This window comes from Hoplias malabaricus, chromosome 1, assembly GCF_029633855.1.
Source record: "Hoplias malabaricus isolate fHopMal1 chromosome 1, fHopMal1.hap1, whole genome shotgun sequence".
NCBI lineage: Eukaryota > Metazoa > Chordata > Actinopteri > Characiformes > Erythrinidae > Hoplias > Hoplias malabaricus.
In genome coordinates, this window is record NC_089800.1 from 70,649,942 (window position 1) to 70,672,063 (window position 22,122).

General features: G+C 36.9%; 1 protein-coding gene across 3 annotated transcripts in view; it reads right to left on the reverse strand.

Annotated features, from left to right (window-relative positions):
* The window catches only part of wdpcp (WD repeat containing planar cell polarity effector), a 96,364-nt gene extending 74,306 nt beyond the window's left edge, over window positions 1-22,058 (reverse strand). For 2 of the 3 annotated variants that reach the window (XM_066672536.1, XM_066672527.1), the window contains exon 1: window positions 21,074-21,578. The gene's annotated coding sequence lies outside the window, so the exon portion shown is untranslated. Of the gene's footprint in view, window positions 1-21,073; window positions 21,579-22,002 lie in introns of those variants that run through there. The other variant, XM_066672545.1, reaches the window with a different exon arrangement.
* Window positions 22,059-22,122: the final 64 nt, after the last annotated feature.

Genomic DNA, 22,122 nt, shown 5'->3' on the forward strand with positions numbered 1-22,122 from the left:
GTGTGTCTGTGTTGCCCTGTGAAGGACTGGCGCCCCCTCCAGGGTGTATTCCCGCCTTGCGCCCAATGATTCCAGGTAGGCTCTGGACCCACCGCAACCCTGAACTGGATAAAGCGGTTACAGATAATGTATGAATGAATGAATAATATACGCCCTGGAGATGAAATTGAGTGTACGAAATCAACACAATTTAAAAATCTACAATTATAATAGAATAAAGTAAAATTATGTTCCCTAACTAAAGACACTGAATATGTACCCTTGAAGGTACCACCGCAATGAGTTTTTCTGATATTGTGCCATCAAAAGTGAGTGGCTGAGTGGCTTGTTTAACTGGTCTCCTATAGCAAAGTATGAAGAGAGGAATCAGACAATGGCAAATACAGGTTTTTGAGCAGCTGAAGTATCATCCATTCCCAAATTATTAAACAGTTTGGAGTATGTTGAAGGCGTCAAATTCCAAATGCTTATATTTACAAGCCCAACAAAGTTGGGAAATGAAAATGAGAAATATTTTCTTTCTACATTTGTCCATTAAATAATTTTCTTTCGTATTACATTGCACAAAAATGTTGTAAACCCATAAGAACCCATAAGAGAGACATTTCTAATAAATTGGCCAGTGAGTGGAATTACTTAGGCTTTTCTGAATAAATAAATAAAAAGTAGAAATATAAAGCAGGTGTTTCAATTGAAGTAGCCGCTAAGTGGAAGCACAAGGCAGGTGTATCTAATAAAGTGGCAAGTGAATTATAATAGCATGATGACACAAACATTAGCAGCAATGTATGAGGATAATAAATCAAATGCTATGGGAACACAAGAACCATAATCCACAGATTGAACAATGACACATAGTGTCATTGATGTAAAGCACTGGGGTCAGTTCCTAAACATGCGTAACTATGTGAGTAAGTAGCAAGCCAGTTCCATTAAGTGTTAAAAAGCCACAGAGTAAAAGCTGTGTGTCTGCCTGTTTGCCTGTCTGTCAGTGAGACAAGTGTCAGTGTGTCCGTGTCTTTGTTTTTGTTGTGGGATTTAGCTTCCTGTGGTGCCTTGCTAGTGTCTGGTCTTTAGCACTCTGCCCTGTGACAGAGAATGTGGCGCAAAGGTCAGAACAACGTCCTGACTGCACATCAGCTCATTACCAGACACCAGAGGGGTCCTGTCAAGAAAGAAACGACATTCTATCACACATCAGGTAACATGGTGACCATCACAGCAGACACTGCAAGTCTGTGCCTTTCTCTTTCTCATCCTCTCTCTCTCTCTCACTTTTTCAGGGTGACATCTACGGTCAACCTCAGCTAAGTCTTAGAGGTAAACCACTGTTTTTCAACACTATTTAAGACTGAAAAACATGGATAAAATATGTATAGTATATCATCTTGTGATTTATTGAAAACACTGCTGCATTATTTACACATTTGTATCAGTAAGTTGATGTATTTGGGGCGGAGTATCATTCTGTGTATGAAAATTACATGTTACTATGTTCTCCATGTTCAATACAAAGCATCAGTTTGAGGGGTATAAAATATCCTGCATTGGGCTGTGGAGCAATGGAACTGCGTTCTCAGGAGTGATGGAGCTCCATGCCATTTATCTAGCGTTGTGATTAGGGTTGCAAAGGGGTGGAAAATTTCCAGTAAATTACCGGTAACTTTCCATGGGAACTTGGGAAATATTCCAAAATGTAAACTTTCCATGGAAATTTTGGGAACTTTGGGAATTTATTGGAATTAACAGGAAATATTGGATAATTTATTGGAACTATATCATACACTATCATCAATGCACTCTTGTTGTTTTTTTTGTCAACAGCATGAAGGCATAACAATACAAATAATAACTATGACACATTTGATATCATAGTTGATGCACATGGCATTCTTCTGTTAAATAAAATGACAAAGTGTAAAAACACTGAAGCGAATGGTCTTCAAAATGTTAAATAAATAATTAAAAATTATTAATTCTTGGTTACAGAATATTTAGCTAGACTATGCTAGCCTTGGTAAGCTAACCTTTTGCTAGCCTTGGTAAACTAGTCCCTTAAATGAAATTGCTCATTATGCTTTTCTGATTTACTAGATAGCAAACAACTGTGAGATTCCACCTTGAGATAACAGTTGCTTAAATGTTTCAGTGCTATTACTGTCAATAAATATATGAACCTCATCAGAACTTACCTGACTTTAGGTAGTGCTTTGATCCAAATGTTTACTTTCAGGTGGTGAGTGTCAGGTTTCTAGAAATGATCTGGACATATGCTGTACATGTGATGGAAAAATGAACAGTACAGGGGGTGTGGTCCCAATAGCCCTTCAGTGTGTAATGTGCCATGTGCCTGGGATTGAGGAGCAACTTTGGTATTCATCTATTTTGGTATCATATCTAATTATTTTAGTTAAGAATATGCTTCAGTATATTTTTTACCAAGTATATGTGAGTTTCTCACATTTAGCTTAGAATATTCCCATTTTAATCCCATTAATTGCATAATTACTCATTAATTCCCATGGTAAATTTCTCAACTTTGAAAATTCCCTGAATTTTGCAACCCTAGTTGTGGTGTAGAACTTATGATCCAAATTCAGTGTCTTGAGGTCTCTAATGCTCTGAATAGCGTCAAGTCCTCACAGCAAATGTAGCACAGATAGACAAACTACCAACTGAAATCCTTCATCGTCTTTGCTTGTTTTCATTATGGCCTTACACTGAACAGCACTAATGACAGTATCACAGACAAACAGTATATTACAATTAATAAAGAGTATAATTTACAACTCTGTCAAATATTTACAATTACAAAATGTAATTTTACCATTATACTTTTTAATATGGCACTCATAGCATTTTAGTTAGACAAATGTATAGAGGTATAAATGTTGTTGATGTTACTGTGATAATGTATTGTTTTATATGAATAAAAGCTAAAGTAAATGGACAGGAAAGTGTAAGTGCCCTCTCTCTCACCTCAGACATGACAAGAACTGACAAGTCATCACCGAACAGAGTTATTTCCAATTTAGAATAAAGGTCAGATTTTTTAGTGTAACCTTTTGACACTGCAGTTCAGGCATTACCCTGTCAGTGTGTTGGGGTGTGTGTGTGTGTGTGTGTGTGTGTATGTATGATGAGTCAGACTCACAATAACACCCCTTGACCAGTTCCACTTGACTGGGAATAGTTACCAAATTTTTCATAGTTTTTCAACACAATTCATAGTAGTTGCTAAATAACATAACACTCAATAAAACTTTCAGAATACTTATTAATACGTATTTTGTGTGATCAGGTTATTATTATGATAATCATCCACCCCAAAGACAATTCCTTTACCGGATTCAGTAACAAGGAGCAATGTATCCATACACAAATAAACAACATGCATTAACGCACATATAGACCTACACCCACACACTAAGGGGGAGTAGGGGAACTCATGACGTGTGTCTTAACATGCCTTTTAGAACATCATTTGCATTCTAAAAAATATTAATAATATACAACTATTAAAACAGTTCTGGACTTGACTTCACACTCTTCCTTTATTCTCCACTTTCTGACAATGACACACTCTTCAGGCCTCAGTCAGGTCCAGTCTTGTCAGATCCAGCATCGGCTTTCAGACACAGGGGGCGGGAGGGTGTGTTGTGTGTGTGTGTGTGTATGTATGTGTTTGTGTATAAGTTGGGGGTAAAGAGAATATACCGGATGGCTAAACAACAGAAAGAACAGGCCAAAGACTGAGAAACATGAGGCTAACTTTCAGATTTTGTTATTCCCTGCACAAGGGAAATTTAAGCAGCTATACCACATGCCAAACTTTCTCCTTTGGGTGAGGACCTTTATGTGATTATCACTGAAGAGATTGTTCCACACATCGAAACTCATAACAGCTCTGCTGGCACCTGGGCTGCATGAGTCATGTTAAGCATCTCACTAGCGTCTCCATATGTTAGCTTTATAAATTAGCACCAGGATTTCTGTCTTTGTCCTTAAGAGCATGTCTGATTTCACAAAGCTCAAGTCTAGTCATATAGAGGACATATGGACAAGACATTTGTCTGCATTAGATCCACTTAATGATGCCCACTTGAGCACGTAGAGATACCACATCTGCAACACAGAGCTAATGCAAAACAGCTGGCTTTAATACATAAGGGACTCTGACACTGTGCCATTCCCGTTCAGGGTTTAAGCAGTCAACAAACAGTATATGTTACCACACTGTATAAAATTGACCACATGTTAGTAAAGCAAGGTTTCCTAATGCTAATTTGCTAATTTAATATGCCAGCAAAGTTAACTTTCTGAATGGAGCAAAATGGCTCCGTCAGAGAGGCTAAGCTTCGTCTCTCTCTGCTCACAGCACAGAAACGTCAACTTGGAGATTGCTAACTGCATAAAAGTAAACAGAGCGAAAGTGCTAAAAAACTCGAGTTACAATTGAGATTCTATGGTAAATCAAACCATGAATAAAATCTTACAGAAAATGTCAACTTTCAGGACAACAGTCCTTTTCCTCCTCAAACATAACGTTCCACCTTAAAAGACGCAAAGCTTCTAAACACAAACAACCCAGAGTAAACTGCAGTTCCCCACAATCATAGACTTTCCCTTTAACCTAACTGACAAAAGCAAACAAGGCAAAAATAAAATATTGGAAAACACATTAGTACTTTCTCTATCAAATTTATGACTCTCTTATGCAGTCATTCAGACTCAGTCCATGAATACCACAGTAGAGACACATCTTTCTGTTCTAGAAGCTGAATTTGAATTTTACAAACTGGAACATACTTGTCTTGATGAGAATTTTTGAACTGATTTATTTCCCCCATAAGCTGAATAACAGTTTGTAAAAAGAATCTGGTTAGTTTTAATTCAGTTTGAAATTAATATAGTCTGGAAAATTCAAATGCAAAAGAATTCTAATGCAGTTCATCAGATTCAGACTTTGTGAACACCATATTTGGTACTTTGGAAAAATAAATGAGCACATTCTCTGTCATTACGGTTCCAGCCAATCAGCAGTCAAGAAATGCATGCCTCGCTGGAGGCACAGATTAAAGTGATCACAGCCAATTTCAGTCTCCATGCAAGAAACAACATCTACTCCCAACTTCCTTCTCTGAAATAAGTAAAGGATGATTTAGGAACTTGAAATGGCAGCCCATATTTTATATACAGTGTAACGCTACACATATAAATGAGTAACTGCAGTGTGCTGGAGTTGTAGATGGAGACTGTTGCGCTCAAATTCAGCCCCTTAGACAGGCCCCTGGATGGGCAAAGCCTTTTCACAGACAGATTCCACTGGAGCAGAAGAGACACAGCTCTCTACAGGAGGGAGTAACTTTAAATAAATTTAAACACATGAGTCCAGGGAAAAGTGTTCTTGATTAACTAATTTTATCCATTTTGTCTGTTGTGTACATTACAACTGTACAACTTGGTAAAGTTACCAGTATAGATACGCTGAGGAAATGTTCAAAAAGGGCTGTAAAAAGAGTGTTTTGTTGAATGTAATTAGGTTAATATTTAGGGAAAAATGGTTTAAAGATTTTCAAGATTTTAATCAAATACACTTCTTATACAATTCAGAGAGTGTTTCCTCACCATTCTCTAGCTATCTGGTTTGTTTGCACCCTGGAGTTGTATGCAGCAGTGGTTTGGTAAATGGGAAAGAAACTAATTGGCTCACTTTAAAATGGCTGAGGACTTCTCTCTGAGCATCTGAGCCACAGCTGAAACTGCATCTGAACCTCTAAACATTGAAAAGCATAAAAAGGGGATGTTGTTTTATTCTTAACCTTCTAGGTAGGTAATATTGACTTATTTTTGTTGTTTCAGATGTATTACTAAAAGTGGAACTGACTCTGACTGCTAACGGTCCATGACAGTGAACGCATACTGAAAGTGCTACAAACCTAAACAGCTTGAGTTACAAATGAGTTCTGTGGAAATCAAACAGTGAATAAAAACCTACAGATATGTTAAACTTCAAACTAGTGCTGGGCGATAAAAAGATATCGATATGTTTCGTGATTAATTTTCGCTCGATAACGATGATAAGCTTTAGGCTGTAGAGCTCGAAAAACCTTCATTTATATTAAATATGTTATAGTCTCCTGTTCGCTGTGTGTTTTGGGGTGTATTTTGTTTGGTTTGGCGACCCCCTGTCAGAACACAAGCACAGAAACCTTCCCTCGCACGCAGGGAAAATCCGGTTGGTTTTTCTTCACTCAAAGTGTATTTTCCTCCCGGGAAATGTTTTCCGGTCTGCGAGAGCACTGTTCGTTGCCTGATGTGGATCTCCTCACAAGAAATTATTCTCTCTGCTCGCAAATTTTTAATTGGCTCCGATGCCATAGATCAGGCTGCTTCTCTTGAACAAAAAAATCCCAAGGGTGGAATTTTCCCGCCTGGGTAGGCTCCGGACCCACCGCGTCCCTGAACTGGATAAGCAGTTAAAGGCAGTGATGGAATGAACATGCGAAATTGAAAATGTTCTAGTTTTCCCACTGTTACAAGCACTGTTCTAATCCTTCTAATGGGTTACGTGCAATATTATAGTTCAGCACTTGGGAGTGTTCATTTATTAAACTCTTCTTAATGTATATTTTTACTCGTTCTGCTTCTTTAAATGCTTGAGGTGGTAATGCCCTAAGAATGTTTTCATAACAGAAGACAAAGATATCATTACTTTTATGTGGTAAGGAAATGTTATTGTTCCAGTGAAATTCTTCCTTGTGAATTTGAGTAATGTGCATACTATATGTATGTATGTGTTAATATTTTGATAAATATCGAGATTGATCAATATAGAAAACATGAAACTTATCGTGAAAATATTTTTGGCTATATCGCCCAGCTCTACTTCATACCATGCACAAAGCAGTTCTTCAGAATCGTCTACATTCCCTTTAAATAATACATAATTATCTGAGTTTTGTGAGTAATGATACTTCCAGTGCATGTTAGTTAACCCTGCTCAGTCTAAAACTAAATGTGAAAAATTATGTTTGATTGTAAATTCAGTTAGATCTGATTCAACATCAAAACTTCAAATACAAATTTCAAACATTCATACATTCATTGCTGTAACTGTTTATCCAGTTCAGGGTCACTGAAATTCAAATCAATGCAAGGAATAAACAATAAAAATAAAACAAGAAATAATAATAAAATTAATTTAAAAAATCTAATTAAGTAATACAATTTAAATAATTGTAGAATTAGGGGAGGGGGTGATGAGCTCTCGCCCCTCGCTGCCGTTGTATGCTTAGCTGAACCTATGTGTGCTTTTAAGTCATTTACATCTTTATTTGCTACACAAAACATGGGAATTTCTTTTTTAATTCATCCGAGAACTTACATTTACATTTCGACTCGCTTACGTACATGAGCTTTGCCTGACGTTAACAAGGACTACTGATGTGCTGACCAATTAAATGTTTACAGAGAAGGTTATCGACCAATAACGGTAGCTCTACAGTCAGACCGTACAATCAGAAGATTTTAGGCTACTTCACCACGCCCCCTTATCACTCAAGCGAACCAATCGGAGTAGGGGAGGGCGGTACTAGTTTGTGAACGAAACACTTCTCGAAATTCTATGTAAGCTCTAGAAAAACAAAATCCCGGATGTTTGTTAAATTCCGCCCGGACGTTTTTTAAGTCTAAAAAAGAGGACATGTCCGGGTAAAAGAGGACGTCTGGTCACAATAATTTCATCAAAGCAAGACCTTCCACCAATTCAAACTTATCTGCATTATAGCTACATAGAGTGCTGGACGTTGGCCTTCCTCTGTGACACCAATTGTGTTTTAAAACAATGTTCGTCTGATCATGCGTGTGGGTGTGGTGTCACACATTGAGCAAAATGTTGAGTTAGAAAAGTCAGAAAGAGAGAGAACTTCTAAGGGAACAGTGTGTCTGCTAATAACAAAATGTGTATGACAGTGTGTTTGTGTTTGGCTGCTTTGTTGCATCTAAAATCATTTTTATTTTCTCTTGACAGGATTTTGAATCAACGCCCACACTTCTGCCCACCCACACACACAATGTAACTCATAGGAACGCTATCCCACCTACCATCTGCATGCTAACCTGGGGCTGAGCGACCATGGCCCCTAACTTACACAGAGGTACAATCTCCAAAAGTCCAACATCAACAAGAAAAAACCCCAAAGCCTCACTTTAGGCCTGCATGCCTCTATCTCTCTCTATTTCTCTCTCTCTCCTCTATTGTAGTGCAGGAAGGTGTGAAAGCCAGGGCGCTAGGTCCAGTTTAAGGGATTTGCATTAATGCAACAAGCTACAACAACATCGGCAACAACACCGTCAGAGATGGCAGCTCAGGGCAGCCCAGGCCAAGCCTAGCGGCCATTAGTGCCTTATCCTGGATGCTCATCCCCATAGCAACCATTTTTCAACGCCCAGCTGTGTGACCTGCCACTGATCGACAACCGCTTTGGACTCCGTTCACACAAACAGCTACAAAACATCAAAACTCTGCACTTTGAAACGTCTCTGACCTACCACCGCCCTCTAGTGTTTATGATAGAAACTATATACTGGCCAACCCGTTGGGTATTCACTGATTTCTTACCAGATTTTGTAACTCACGTGCTGTTTTAAACTGGTATGCTCAAAAATGTTCAACAACAGAATCACGCTGGGAACACATTAAACCATTAATACATTTTTTCAACTCTATATTTAGTTTTATTTTATTGCCCATGTTTAACCAGTATCGCTCAGCAGAACAGCTAACCTATAGTTTTATAGTCTAATACAAACATATATAGCCCCAGATCTGAGTCTAAGTTAGCCAACAGAAGATTAATACCACATTCTTCTGCATATTTATCACCCAATCACATTTTTCTTGTGTGGTTTCTGACAGTGTATAAAAATGATCTCCACAGCCCAAAGCTGAAATCTCTCATTGCTGAAAAACAGTTTTAGCATCTTAAAGCTTACTATTGTCTGTATTTTTTCAATTTTAAAGATATTATTCTGTGTCAGAAACCATATAATAAAATCTAATAGTGATTAATTAATAACTCCACATAATTTAGGCTAATTAAGCACACCATTAACTCAATGCTAATATTGTACAATAATTACTAACTACTTGTTAGCTACATCAGCCTCATAGCTCCAGTGCTAAAAATAACAAAGCAAACTTCAGAGACCAAACATGTCTTGGCTGATAGCTACATTTAAGGTAAACTGCAAATCTAAGCTTTTGCCAAACTATTCCTTCAGCTGTCATGTTTTAAAAATAAACATAGAACAGAGTGGAGAAAATTGTTCATCGTGGAGTCAGTCAAATTAAAGAGGCGTCGACGTTTTGAGATGCTTTGAAGTCCTAACTTATTTTACAGGCCATTTCCCACAGCAAGCACTCGTGACACAGAGTGATTGACAGCTGGAGGGCGGGGCTGCACAGACAGTGAAGTGTGTGCTCTTACTTTGATCTGTGTGTGTGTGTGTGTCTGCAAGGCATGGGGAAGTCAGGGGTTGAGAGTGCTTTCTAAAAGCCTGCTAAATGTTCCCAAGGGGCTTATAGTTTTGGGGGGGGTAGGGGGACGACACAAACACACATGAATGCATGCACGCACTCAAGACTTAACATAAACTCAATCATAGCTCTTACTAGTCTGATCCTAACTCTAACCCTGACCTTGCACTAAATTTAAGACATATTTTCACCTTCAAATGTAATTATTAATGTTAAGGAGACATTCACCAAAGCAAGACATGTCCAATCAATGTGGGAGTGTAAAGTGTAATGTGGGAGTGTAAAGTGTAAAAGATTTTGGTCCCCAAAGAGTGAGATATATATCGGTGCTTTTCAATTAAAAATATGTATCTCCCAAAATAGTAACTTTACAGGAGAAGAAAAAAAACCTTCATAACTTTGGAAAAGTGGAAGACAATGTAAAATGATTTATTTCCATGTAATTTTTGAGCATTTCTATTGGTCCATTCATCATGAAATTGTCAGACGATGTGAAGAACGTAGAAAACTAAAAATCAACAAAATTAGAAATAAATGTTTTTAAATTGCATGCAAATATATACATTCAACATTTGTTATGTGTTCTACTGTGAATAAAATTGGGTTTATTTACATATTATACAGTGTCCCAACTGTTTTGGAATTGGGGTTGTATTATTATTATTTATACACTCTAAATATAAATAAATACATTTATTATTATTATTACTAAAAATAATATTCAAATTACTAACAAAGGGTTTTGTCCCTTTAAACACATTCATAAAGCTGTATTAACTGCATGTGTTTGTGAAGATGAGTTACTGTCAGAGATGATCATTGGCCCTGGGGTAATTACACATTTTCTCGGGTTTCAAGGTGCGGCAGTTAAAAAAAAAAAAAAAAAGAGATGGACAGCCACTTACTGTCAGAGCATGTTCCCCAGCCCCTCATGACACCAAACCTTGTTGTAAGTTGTGACCTTACGTGTAAAAGAGAAGATATGCAGTACCACATCAAAACTTTAGACAAGTCTGTCTGAATGTCAGCTCTTCACAAGGAGACATAACAGCCATTAATTACATGTTATTTATTTTTCAAGAGATGTTTCTGAAAATCTTGCTATACAAGGAATGAAAAAACTTGAATCAACATAAGTGTTATAGTTATAAAAACGGAAGCTGGACCCATAACAAACATGAAAAACCTGGCAGAACGCCAATCAGACCAACAGTCGCCTTGTCACTGAGAGACAAGTGAAAATTAAACTGTTTAAATCTGGAAAACATCCACAAGTATTTGAAAGGATTTGGAGCTATCAAGAAGATCTTAATGAAAAAAAGGAAACAGACAAAAAAGAACATTTTCAAATCATACAAAGAAGCTGCTAAATTAAAACAGTACGTTTTGTAGTTGAAGTGGTGACCAGCCCAACACCAGCTCCTGATCTCACTAATGCTTTGGTGGCTGAAAGCAATTATATGCTCAAAGCAATATTCCAGTATCTGGAAATTTGTAACCTATTCCCAGAGGATCAGAGGCTGTTAAAACTGCAAAACTGAGACTAAATACTTTTGATTTCAGAAGAAACTGGTACAGATTTAGGCACCTGTGCCTGACAAATTTTATACAAGTCTTGACACTGCAAACTTTGTCTGAAACTCTTCAGATAGTGAACTTGTTGGCAAATAGAATTAATGCATTTCAACACAAACATGCAGTGCAGTCTCTACAAATTTCATCAAACAGAGCAACACTGCCCTCTAGTGTACAGAAATTTAAATGACTAGGTTCTATTCCACTGATTGGCTTTGTAATATAACTAATCCAAATACACAAGTTATCTATGTGAAAAAAATAGCAGTTTCTAAAATTGAGTTAAAAGTATTAAAAAGGTACAGAGAAAATGGAACAGAAATGTGTAAAGGGGGGGGTGGGGGGTTAATTGCCATCCTTCAACACAGGCTTCAAAATGACTGAATGAATCTGAGATGCATTTGAGGTGACTGAAATTTGGAAATGTGGGTGAATAGAGTAAATACTAAATATTTTTTTTAATGTATTTTGTTTCTGAAGCTTGTGGAATTTTCTGTAATTTTTCCCCAACACTGGCTTCTACTTATGACTGAAAACTGGGTAAATAAGTGGCATCAAAGTATTTTATTCTCAAAACACCAAATTATTTGGAATGAAATATCAAAAATGGTACACCACATGGCTGGTAAATCAAATCTAGAACTGATGTAGAATGACAGGTATAAAGGTAGAGGCCTCTGGGCCATACAGGGGTGGGCCATACAGTCTCGAGGGGGGGTGATGAGCTATGACCCATGAACCTATGTGTGCTTTTAGGTCCTTTACACCTTTTTTTGCTACACAAAACATGGGAATTTCTTTTTTTAATTCATCCGAGAACTCAAGACCTCACTCAAGCAAACCAATCGGAGTAGGGGAGGGCGAGACTAGTTTGTGAACAAAACGCTTCTCGAAGTTCTATGTAAGCTCTAGAAAAACAAAATCCCGGACCTTTGTGAAATTCCGCCCGGACATTTTTTTAAGTCTAAACAAAAGGACATGTCCGGGTAAAAGAGGACGTTTGGTCACCGTATGTTGGGCATATAATAACTTTAATATAGTAGTTCAAGATGGATTTGAATATTATTTTATCTTCAGTTCACTGAAGAAATGTCAACATGTCTTTTTAAACAGATACAGATTTATAAATTCATTCATCTCTTAATACACCACACATCACTTTTCCCACTTTTCTAGGATGAGGAGTTGGGGGGGCACATGTAGGCCTGATTTACAGGACTTTTTTGAAGTAGGGAATGCATAGGATGGATTTGATGCAGAAAGGATGAATCTAGGTCTATAAAAGTGCATTAATACAAATAAAGAGCTATAACACTGGGGATCTGAGGAGCTATTCACTGCACTGACAGCAGATGCTTCAAAGTCAGTTGGTCTGGGTGTGAGGGCTTCTCTGTTGAGGCAGCAGGATGGGCAGATTAGTTCCCAGACTAAGGGGTAGAATCCCAGTACAATCAAGTTGGTATATACTACAAATATATATCAGAAGAGGCAACATAGAAGTTACAGTACTTTAGTGAATCAACATTTCATCACTGAGAGCTTCAGTTGCTGTTATAAAAACAACACAATGAACGCTCTCTTTTCTCTTCTAATATACTTAATATCTATTTTTTATAATAATAAATACACAGAAATATTATTTGTTTGTTGCAAAACAATCTTTGTCTATTATCACTGTTATTTCTTTTATTTTATTTTAAAATATGCATTTATTTTTAATTCAAGTAACATTATTATATAACGGGAAATGCAACCCAGTACAGTTAAAAACCTGATGTTAAATATTAAATGCTGTCGCAGACAATGGTCTGGTCTTGGTTATCTGGCTGCTGGGCAGAAAGGTCAGCAACAGCAAGGTCCAGATCACCAAAAGATAGAGTGGGCAGCAGCTATCTAAAAGTATCTGATGGAGCTGCTCGAATAATGATGAAGTATAGATATAGGATAATACTGTTCAATAAGTATAGGATCATTGTCTTCAATGAGATAAATATAGATTATGAGTTGAAAAGGCTTTGTGCCACTGAAATTACAACTGATATCACTAGTTAATAGAGAAATTCATTCATAACCACTTATCCAGTTCAGTGTCACGGTGGGTCCAGAGACTACCTGGAATCACTGGGCGCAAGGAGGGAATACACCCTGAGGGGGCGCCGATCCTTCACAGGGCAACACACACACACACACTTACTTTTGAGTCCCCAATCCACCTACCAACGTGTTTTTTTTGGACCGTGGGAGGAAACCAACACAGACACAGGGAGAACACACAAGCTCCTCACAGACAGTCACCCGGAGCAGGACTCGAACCTACAACCTCCAGGTCCCTGGAGCTGTGGACTGCGACACTAACCTGCTGCGCCATCATGCCGCCTAATAGAGCAATGTAATCCCAGTATCACTCACTATTTGAATTATTTGTAATTTGAATGTATTCCCACTGCCATTAAATAATATTCCTTCTGATTTAACGCTATGCTAATTAGTGATCTACTGAGGACAGAGCTCAAATAAATTTTCACCCAAAATTTTTCAAACCCCTTTATTTCAAATGTAAGCAATTATTCAACACATTTTGTTGCTGAAATTTGTTTCTGTTTTTTTACAATGCTTCACAAAATGTAGAAATACTACATGTAAAAAACACTAGTAGCATCCATTTTGAATTTGCATATGTTCATGCAAACACCGTTTCCAGAAACCCTAGAAAACAATCAAATCAAAAATCTGTGTTCATTCTTTTGAACCTTTATTTAATTGAGAAATGTGGGGGAAAAAAATCCAATGTTTTCACAGACCAACTTTATTGTATGTTCCAGCAAAATCTTTGTCAGAAATGGTCAAACATTCCTCAAGATTTAACAATGCAAGATTAAAATTCATTTTAGGTCTTTCACCATTTACTGTACATAATATTTAAAAATATTCAGGAAATCCAGAGAAATCTCAGTCAAACTCACTTTAGACAAGACTGGAAACCTCTACTTAAATGCAGGACCTTTGATTCTTCAGACAGAACTGCAATATACTGAAATAACAATATACAATGTAATCCTAAATATGAATTTAAATTTCCCATTCATTGAAATAAAATGAATCCCCTGTACTCTGCTCAAAACCTTTGTCTGGGTCTAACTGCTTGTGAAAATGCAAACCAAGCAGACTGCATTTTCATGGTGTTTAAACAGTAGTAATGTACATGCTGAAGGGACACGAGGTGGGACAAAGTGTGTCCCAAAGCTGCTCTCAAAACTCTGACGCCTTGAACACTTGAACCCTCGCTTCCTCACTTCAAGGAAGACCTTAGGGTTTAGGGCAAGAAAAGGGATGGGGGAAAGACTGCAGACAGCAAAAGCAGTTATTTTTAGTGATTTAGAAATCCCAGTCAATTCAATTTTTTAGGTCCCAAATATCCAGGAAAAAGAGGACATATGGTCACCCTAGTATCACAGGCATCAAAATACAAATATGTTTATATTTAATTAAAACAATCAAGGTGGCAAGTGAAAACTTTGAAAATGGTTTTCTGGTAACACTTTACAATAAGAGTACATAATTCACGATACCTAATAAAGAAACCTTAATGTTTAGGTTATTATTAGAGTAATGCCACAATTAATAATTAAGTACTAATAACAAACAAGAATTAGCATTAACTAGCATTCTCTTATTTTAGCATTAACAAAATCCTAAAATAAAGTTAATTCTTGTTTTAATCGTGATTTAATTTTCAATTGTTTCTATTCTCATGTGTTCAGTACACTCTAAAAAGAGAACAGTTGATCCAACGTAATTGAATTGCTTCAATTGGTAGCAAGTAATTCAATTAAGTTTATCCAACTTAATTTTTTAAGTTTAACCTTAAAAAACTTAAAAAATTAAGTTGGATAAACTTAATTGAATTACTTGTTACCAATTGAAGCAATTCAATTAAGTTGGTTCTTTTTAGAGTGTAATGCGTACTACTGTTTTATTTCATGAATGTGTGTATGTGTTTTAAACCAAACATACGGTCTTATTATTTAAAAAGCACCATTAACCATCTTAACCATCTTAAGCACCATTAATAAATATACTCTTATTGTAAGGTGTTACCAGTTTTCTTTGCATTGTTTTCTGTTTAATAAAGTGCAATTGAAGGTTCAGTCTTTTTTTATTTTTTTTTTATTTTACAAAACATACAAACTTTTCCAAATTCATTGTTTATAGAAAATTTGCAGAAACCACACAGTCACACAGATATGTTGTAAACTTTCATTACCTTTTAGCTACACTAGCCTCAGAACTAAAGAAGCAATCTTCAGACGCCGAAAAGATGTTCAGAAAATTGTTTGGATTCAAGTGTGCTTTTGAAGAAAAACTTAATCAAAAATTTGTTTTGTATGTCTTATTTATGTAAAAATACTTATATATGCTTGTAAGCTCACTTGGATCCACATGATTTTTTTTTAAGTATTATTTTGCCACTTGATATAACCTCATTCACATCACCCCTCCACCAGACCAACATTCGAGACACTGTTTGCATTGTGCAGATTATAGTGGACCATCAAAAGCATTTGTTTTCACAAAACCTGCATCTTGTCTCAGAACAGAGCCAAGACAAGCTTATGCGGGCAATTCTCAGGAAACAGATTAAGCCTAATACTATACTCATAGGGATTTTATTCATTGGAAAATCCCTATTCAGCTGTTTGGCAAGTCAAGAATATTTGGATACAAAGGATCATTTCAATACAGCACTGAAAAAAAAGACTTCAGAAACAGTGAATGGAAATTTAAAACCATCACCGATACGACCCTGTGGAAACCACTATCTGGGTGCTGCCAATCAATGAGTACTCAAGTGAGTAAGGTTGGGGTGAGCTTTACGCCAGACACACACCAATGCCCAATATTTTTTCTGCACTTGCTTGTCAGTTCTAGAGGTTGTGATTTTTGGAGCCTATTTTGACATCAAGATTTGCTGATAGCAGACAAGGGGAGAGCACACCAAACTCCTCACAGAAGGAGGGTTTGAACCCAAAGCAGCACTACATGTTGCACCACAGTGCCACGTCAGATAGAGATAGCGCTAAGCCTACTTCAAAATGATGAATATATTACATCAATATATCAAATGACTATATATATATATATATACACACACATACATTAGTATGCATGAGAAAGTGTTAACTGATTCACATTCTAATGAACGAAGCTGATACTGGAAAAAACGGATGTAAAATTCAGTTCCTTGTTAATGTTGGGTAATGTAGACCATTCGAATGTGGCAAAATTCTGTCTTAAATTTTGGATTAATTAAAAAAAGCCTATTGTAGTATATATGTTATGTTCAGTCTGTTAAGAAGTTAGCTGTAGGCATTACAGGAGATTTTTCTGGGGTGACTGCAGGAATTTAAGCAAAGATTCCCAATGGTAACCGAGTCCAAAATAAAATCAGACTGTTAATGCTGAACTATGTAAAATAAAATGAGGGGGGGGTGTACATTTCAAACCAGTTGGTTTTAATTAATGGACCAATTTTACAAATTAAACTGCTCATGAAGAGGCCTAAACATATGTATGAGGCACTTATGCCTAGTCAGTGTGTTACCCACAGGAGACAGTGTTCAGCTTTTTTCCAGTTCTTCCAGTCTTCTTCCAGTCTGCTCCTGTGAACTGCAAGACTGCTGAGCACTGTCTACTATGGGTAATACATCTACATATCATATGTACTCATACATACATGCTGACTTCAAAACACACACACACACACACATACACACACACACACACACACACATATATATATATATATGTGTGTGTGTGTGTCTTGCTTGTTCACTGTAATGTCTGCAGTGCATTAATAATAAATACTTTACACCAGCTAATATGTCAAATGCCACACAACAAAATCAGAAGTCACCAACAATATACTATAGAGCAAAATCACCCAATGCTATTGGTTACTGCCATACAAAAGTTTGGCGTGTACCTTACTAACATTAAAGGCACAGACCCCTCAATAATCAAAATCTGTCAGCAGTTTTCTTGCCCTGAAAATGAAACTCTTCTTATACAGAATCTCTTCCACAGGAGCCATGTGTTAATTAATTCTGAATAAATGGGGATAATGTAACAAAGTCACTGTAGGTTAGGCTTTTGTCCTATCTCATCCATTCATACTGGGACTAGTACATCATCTACTATATGAAATGTTAAAGGGAGAGTGGTGGAATGCCTTTATATAGAAGCTTGGCCATTGGTAGTTTCCAAAGTAAACTCTATTTTAGTGAATCACGTTAAATGAAACAAGATTTAAATAAAATGGTTTATACGTCAGTGTATTGATTCACTCCTGTAATATTTGAGCTTGTAGTAGATGTTAAGTTCTTGATGAGTTTTATACATTTCTGCTTTTGTTGTGCAGAAAATACAAAACTTTTTTTTAATAAGCTTCTTATATGAATGTTTTGTTCCACATTAAAAGCCAACGAAGTAAAGTTTACTGCAGTTTTCTTTAACATCTTCATGTGAGTGATTTATTTAAGGCAATAAAGTGCTTTTAAAAAGCTAGATAGCTACTCACACGTAATGCTTACTTTGGCTTGTGAAGGTGCTACCTTAATGAGGACGAAATCCACATGACCAATAATGTGGGTGGGGCAGGCAGAGGAGATGTAAAACTTATAAAGGAACTGTGTGGCCCAGTGTAGGGGTGTTTGAAATCATATTCCAAAATTCTTCCAGGGATGGATATTGTACATTAATTGTGATATTTAATGTTATATGTAACATATGTAAGAAGGATATGAATGTTTTTACCCCCCAAAACTATTGCTTTTACCCTCTTTTGGGAGGGGGGGGTCATGGAGAGTGATTTTTAATGGAATTGTAAGATTATCTGCTATCAAGGCCTTATAAAAACAGTCTTCTGCAGACGTCTTTTAAAGGTGTTGTTCATGATTTTAATTTAAAAAATGAGGATGTTTCCTCACCATTTGCTAGCTCTACAGTCTGTTTGCATGCTTGAAACTGGTCTGATGTGTTTACAAATCCTCAGTGCCAGTAAATGGGTAGAAAACAAAGGGTCTCAGTCCAGTATGATAGGCTTTCTCTCTCTCTGCTTATGGCAGAAAAACATCTTTTGGAGGGTTTTAGACAACTAATATAGACCTCCAAACATTTAAAAGCATGAACCAAGATGAATGTATTGCTCTATTCCTGCTCCATATGTGCGTAATAAATTATATATATAATTTGTGCTGTAAATGGAACTGACTCTATTCAGGAGATCACTAACTGAATGAAAGTAAACATAGACTGAAAGTGCACCTTGAGTTACAAATGCGCGTCTGTGGTAATTCAAACGGTAAATAAAAATGTACAGACAAGTTAAACTTCAGCCAACAACAGTCGTTTATCTCCCTCAAACATACCATTTTACCTTAAAATATATGGAGCTTCTGAACATTAACAAAGCAGAGATCAGTGTTTCCCCACAATCATAGACCTTGCCTTTAAGGACACTAATGAAAGCTCACAAACATATTGAGGCATACAACTTGTTTTTAGCTGTTATATCAACCATAGTGCCAAGGGGCTCCTGATGACTGTCATGAAGTTCTCTTTTATAACTCTGTGGATTAACAGAATAAGAACATTATTCAGCATTTTCACGCCTCTCTGTGTTCATGTTATGGTTGTTTCCTTAGGGAATGTTAGGTTTTAAGTGAATCACCAGTGTACTCCCACAGAACTAAGAAAAATAAAATATTCGCTCCTCATAGACCGCACAATAAAGTGAGCTTTCCATTCCCACCCTAAATGGCACAGCAGGTATATTGTGTATGCAACCCCATTAAGGTGGAACTGAACACTAGCAAATTTAAAGGTGACATCAGCCTCATGAAGCTTTGAGAAGTGCGTATTGTGTTTTATACAGTTGTGTTGGTGCTGTAGTTGTGCACTGGTAATAATAAAATTAAGAGTACAACAGAGGACCACAGCATATTTCAAAAGCTTATTCGAAAATAAATTCACAGCTTTAAGTTTTAAAACTGCGTAGGTGCCCAGAGGACAACTGCTAGTTAAAAAATAAAATATTAAAAAAGATGAACACATTTTAGCCTGATTCTGACCTTTTTTGTGTTAAAACTATAAACATAACTAAAAGAAAATGAACATAAATGTCCCTCTGTCTATATTTGCCCCCTTTCTTTGTGCTTTATTGTCCCATATATCTCTCTCTCTCTCTCTCTTTAAGTGTGGACACAGTACTGGGGGTTGACAAGTGCAATACTATCTACTGTTCCTTTGTGAACCTGTTTGTAATGAGCCTGTAATGACCTCATACAAAATGCAGGGCATGGATCCGCTGTCTCTCTCTCTCTCTCTCTCTCTCTCAGTACCAGAGTTTCTATAGCAGTCAGCAACCCCTAGATGTACATCGTACCCCTGTTTTCCAGGAAAAATATGGTCAGGTAATAGCTGTTCTTAGGAGAAATGTCTGTAGTCCTGCTTACAGTAGTGCCATAACTGTCAGCCATTAAATCAAATGTACTCATTTTACCTCTTACCCCTCGTATAGCCAACTGTATCAGTAAAAAAAATTAGTTGGAGTTATTTAGCTAGTTAGCATTAGTGCTAACCATGAAAACATACGTATGCAAACTAGCAGTATGCTAATACTACCACATACTTGGTTGAAATGAATTTGAGTTGTATCCTGATCTCTGAAAGACTTAAGTGGTCGCTGACACTGAATGAAACAGTGCCATATGTTGTGTTATTGCATACCTAAAACAATGGCAGCCATCTTGCAATCTGAATAGTGCCTTGAAATTTGTCTAACAAAATCAAATACATTTAGCATTAAGAGAAGAACATCATAAGTACTGAGTAACCATTAGAAGTGCAGGGTAATTACTATCAGCTTAGGAGGAATTGCTTGTACGGCTATTGGGTTTTTAGAACTTTTTTGTATTTTTATAAAAATAATAAGCCAAAAGTATGAATATATTTGCTTAATGTGGATTACAGTTGCCATTAGCCAACAGTTTGAATGTACAAATATGGGAAATTTTTAAAAGACAGGTGGTTTCTAAAAACATTGCAAGATCAGGGGGTATTCCACAAAACATGCCTTGTGCCCTAAGAATTGTCCAATAGACTGCCCTGCTCTTCACCTTAGTGACAGGCTTGACTGAGCCTGCTAAACTGAGAATTCCTGCTTTGTGCTTTGTGCGATATCTCCCTGTGATCATACCAACATTCTCCCAAGCTTTCATTTCAAGAGAGAGAAGAAAATCTATCTCCATTCTCGCTTCAGTTCTGAAAATATCCACAGGTGTTTGTGCCCATCATTCCATTTGGAGTAAAATATTCAACACTATGGTCTGAGAGGATGTGGAGCTGTCCAGTGAGAAAAGCAAACAAATAAAAATGAAGACAAGGCAGCTGCTTGTGGCTCAGACCTCCACATTACTGAATGTGTTCATAAATACTTGGATAACAAGAAGAAGAAAATGCAAGCAAATGACCTTTGAAGACACAGAAAGAGATTCTTGAAAAATTCTTGACAAGTATGAAAGCAGTTAAAAGGCACAGTGTGGAAAAAGTAAATACTGAAAATGTGGTTTTAGCTTTTGAAGATTTTGTGTACTATTTTGAACATATAGGTGTTCCATATAAAGTGAACAGTAAGTAACACAAGATGAATGGGAGGGTGGAGCACTGATATTAAGGAGGGTATAGTATAGGTTTTCAGTTTTTAGCCAGAACAAGAAAATACATCGTGACCAAGACCTGCCCCAAAAAAACTACGATTCTGAGAGGTCTGTGATTGCAGACTGTGTAGAAGACAATCAAAACAAAGTGCAAAAGTGTCTAGGTTTTACATAAATATCACTTACTACGAGGTAGAAAAGAAAAGAAAAACGTAAGTCCTCAACAATTATAGTTACTTACCAACGTTTAAAAACAAACGTGGACGAGTCTTGATTCCGTCAGTTATTACGATTCAGGTTTATATTCTCCGGGAATGAGACACATAAAGACTGATATGAAGCCTGCCAGGGTTGATTCGTTGATGTTGTTCGCGGTCATTTCTGGAGTTAATTCAGCAAAACCCCATATCACAGTTGAAGGAGTATTTCCCGGCTGCCTGGCAACCCACTCCCTTCACAACATCATTCAATCTTATTTGGGCAGCACTTTGTCGAAAAAATACGGTAAAAAAAATCTGTAACCGGGTCTTTCCACTGATTCTGTGGTTGTCCACAAAGACCCCGAACCGCACGTGGCGCCCTACTCCCTTCATAGTGGCTATGTGAGTTAGGAAATGCAGATTATTCACTTAAACGGTGCACACTTTCTCAGATATGGAATTGTGCATAAGCGGCTGAATCCCATTTTACTGTATAAATGATGTATTGTTTAGTCTTTAAGAGAAGGAGCTATTCATATCGGACATATCTAGTGCACTAGGTAGGGAGTAGAGAGCCGTGTGAGTTGCAGCCCCATCCCATTGTAATAGGTTTAATGCAATACACGATACACCCAGTAGGCGGAGCGTATCCAAACATTGAATGAGAGTGAATGTATTTGCTCATAGGAATAAGTCTCATTTCTTTATCTAAATTTTGCTAATTAAATTAAATTAAAATTTAAAAATTTAAATCAGTACCTGATTTATTCATTAAAATAATAATAAAAAAAATAAAGTAATCAACAGAACTCACAACCATGTTGATAAAAATATATTTTCCCTGCCTTTTCAAGCAGGGAAAATGTAAGAACTGAAAGTAAGTTTAATTCTGACATTGTGCCTTTGGAATATTTCATGGGAAACCTACACATTAAAGCAATTACAGTATGACCACCTCATCTACACTCACTCTTAGAGACTGGAGTCCATTTGTTGCTCTGGATATTTTGGTTGCTCCTTTCACCCTGTTCTTGAGCCCCAAAGGGCCACCACAAAGTATGCATTGGGTGATGTATCATTCTCAGCACTG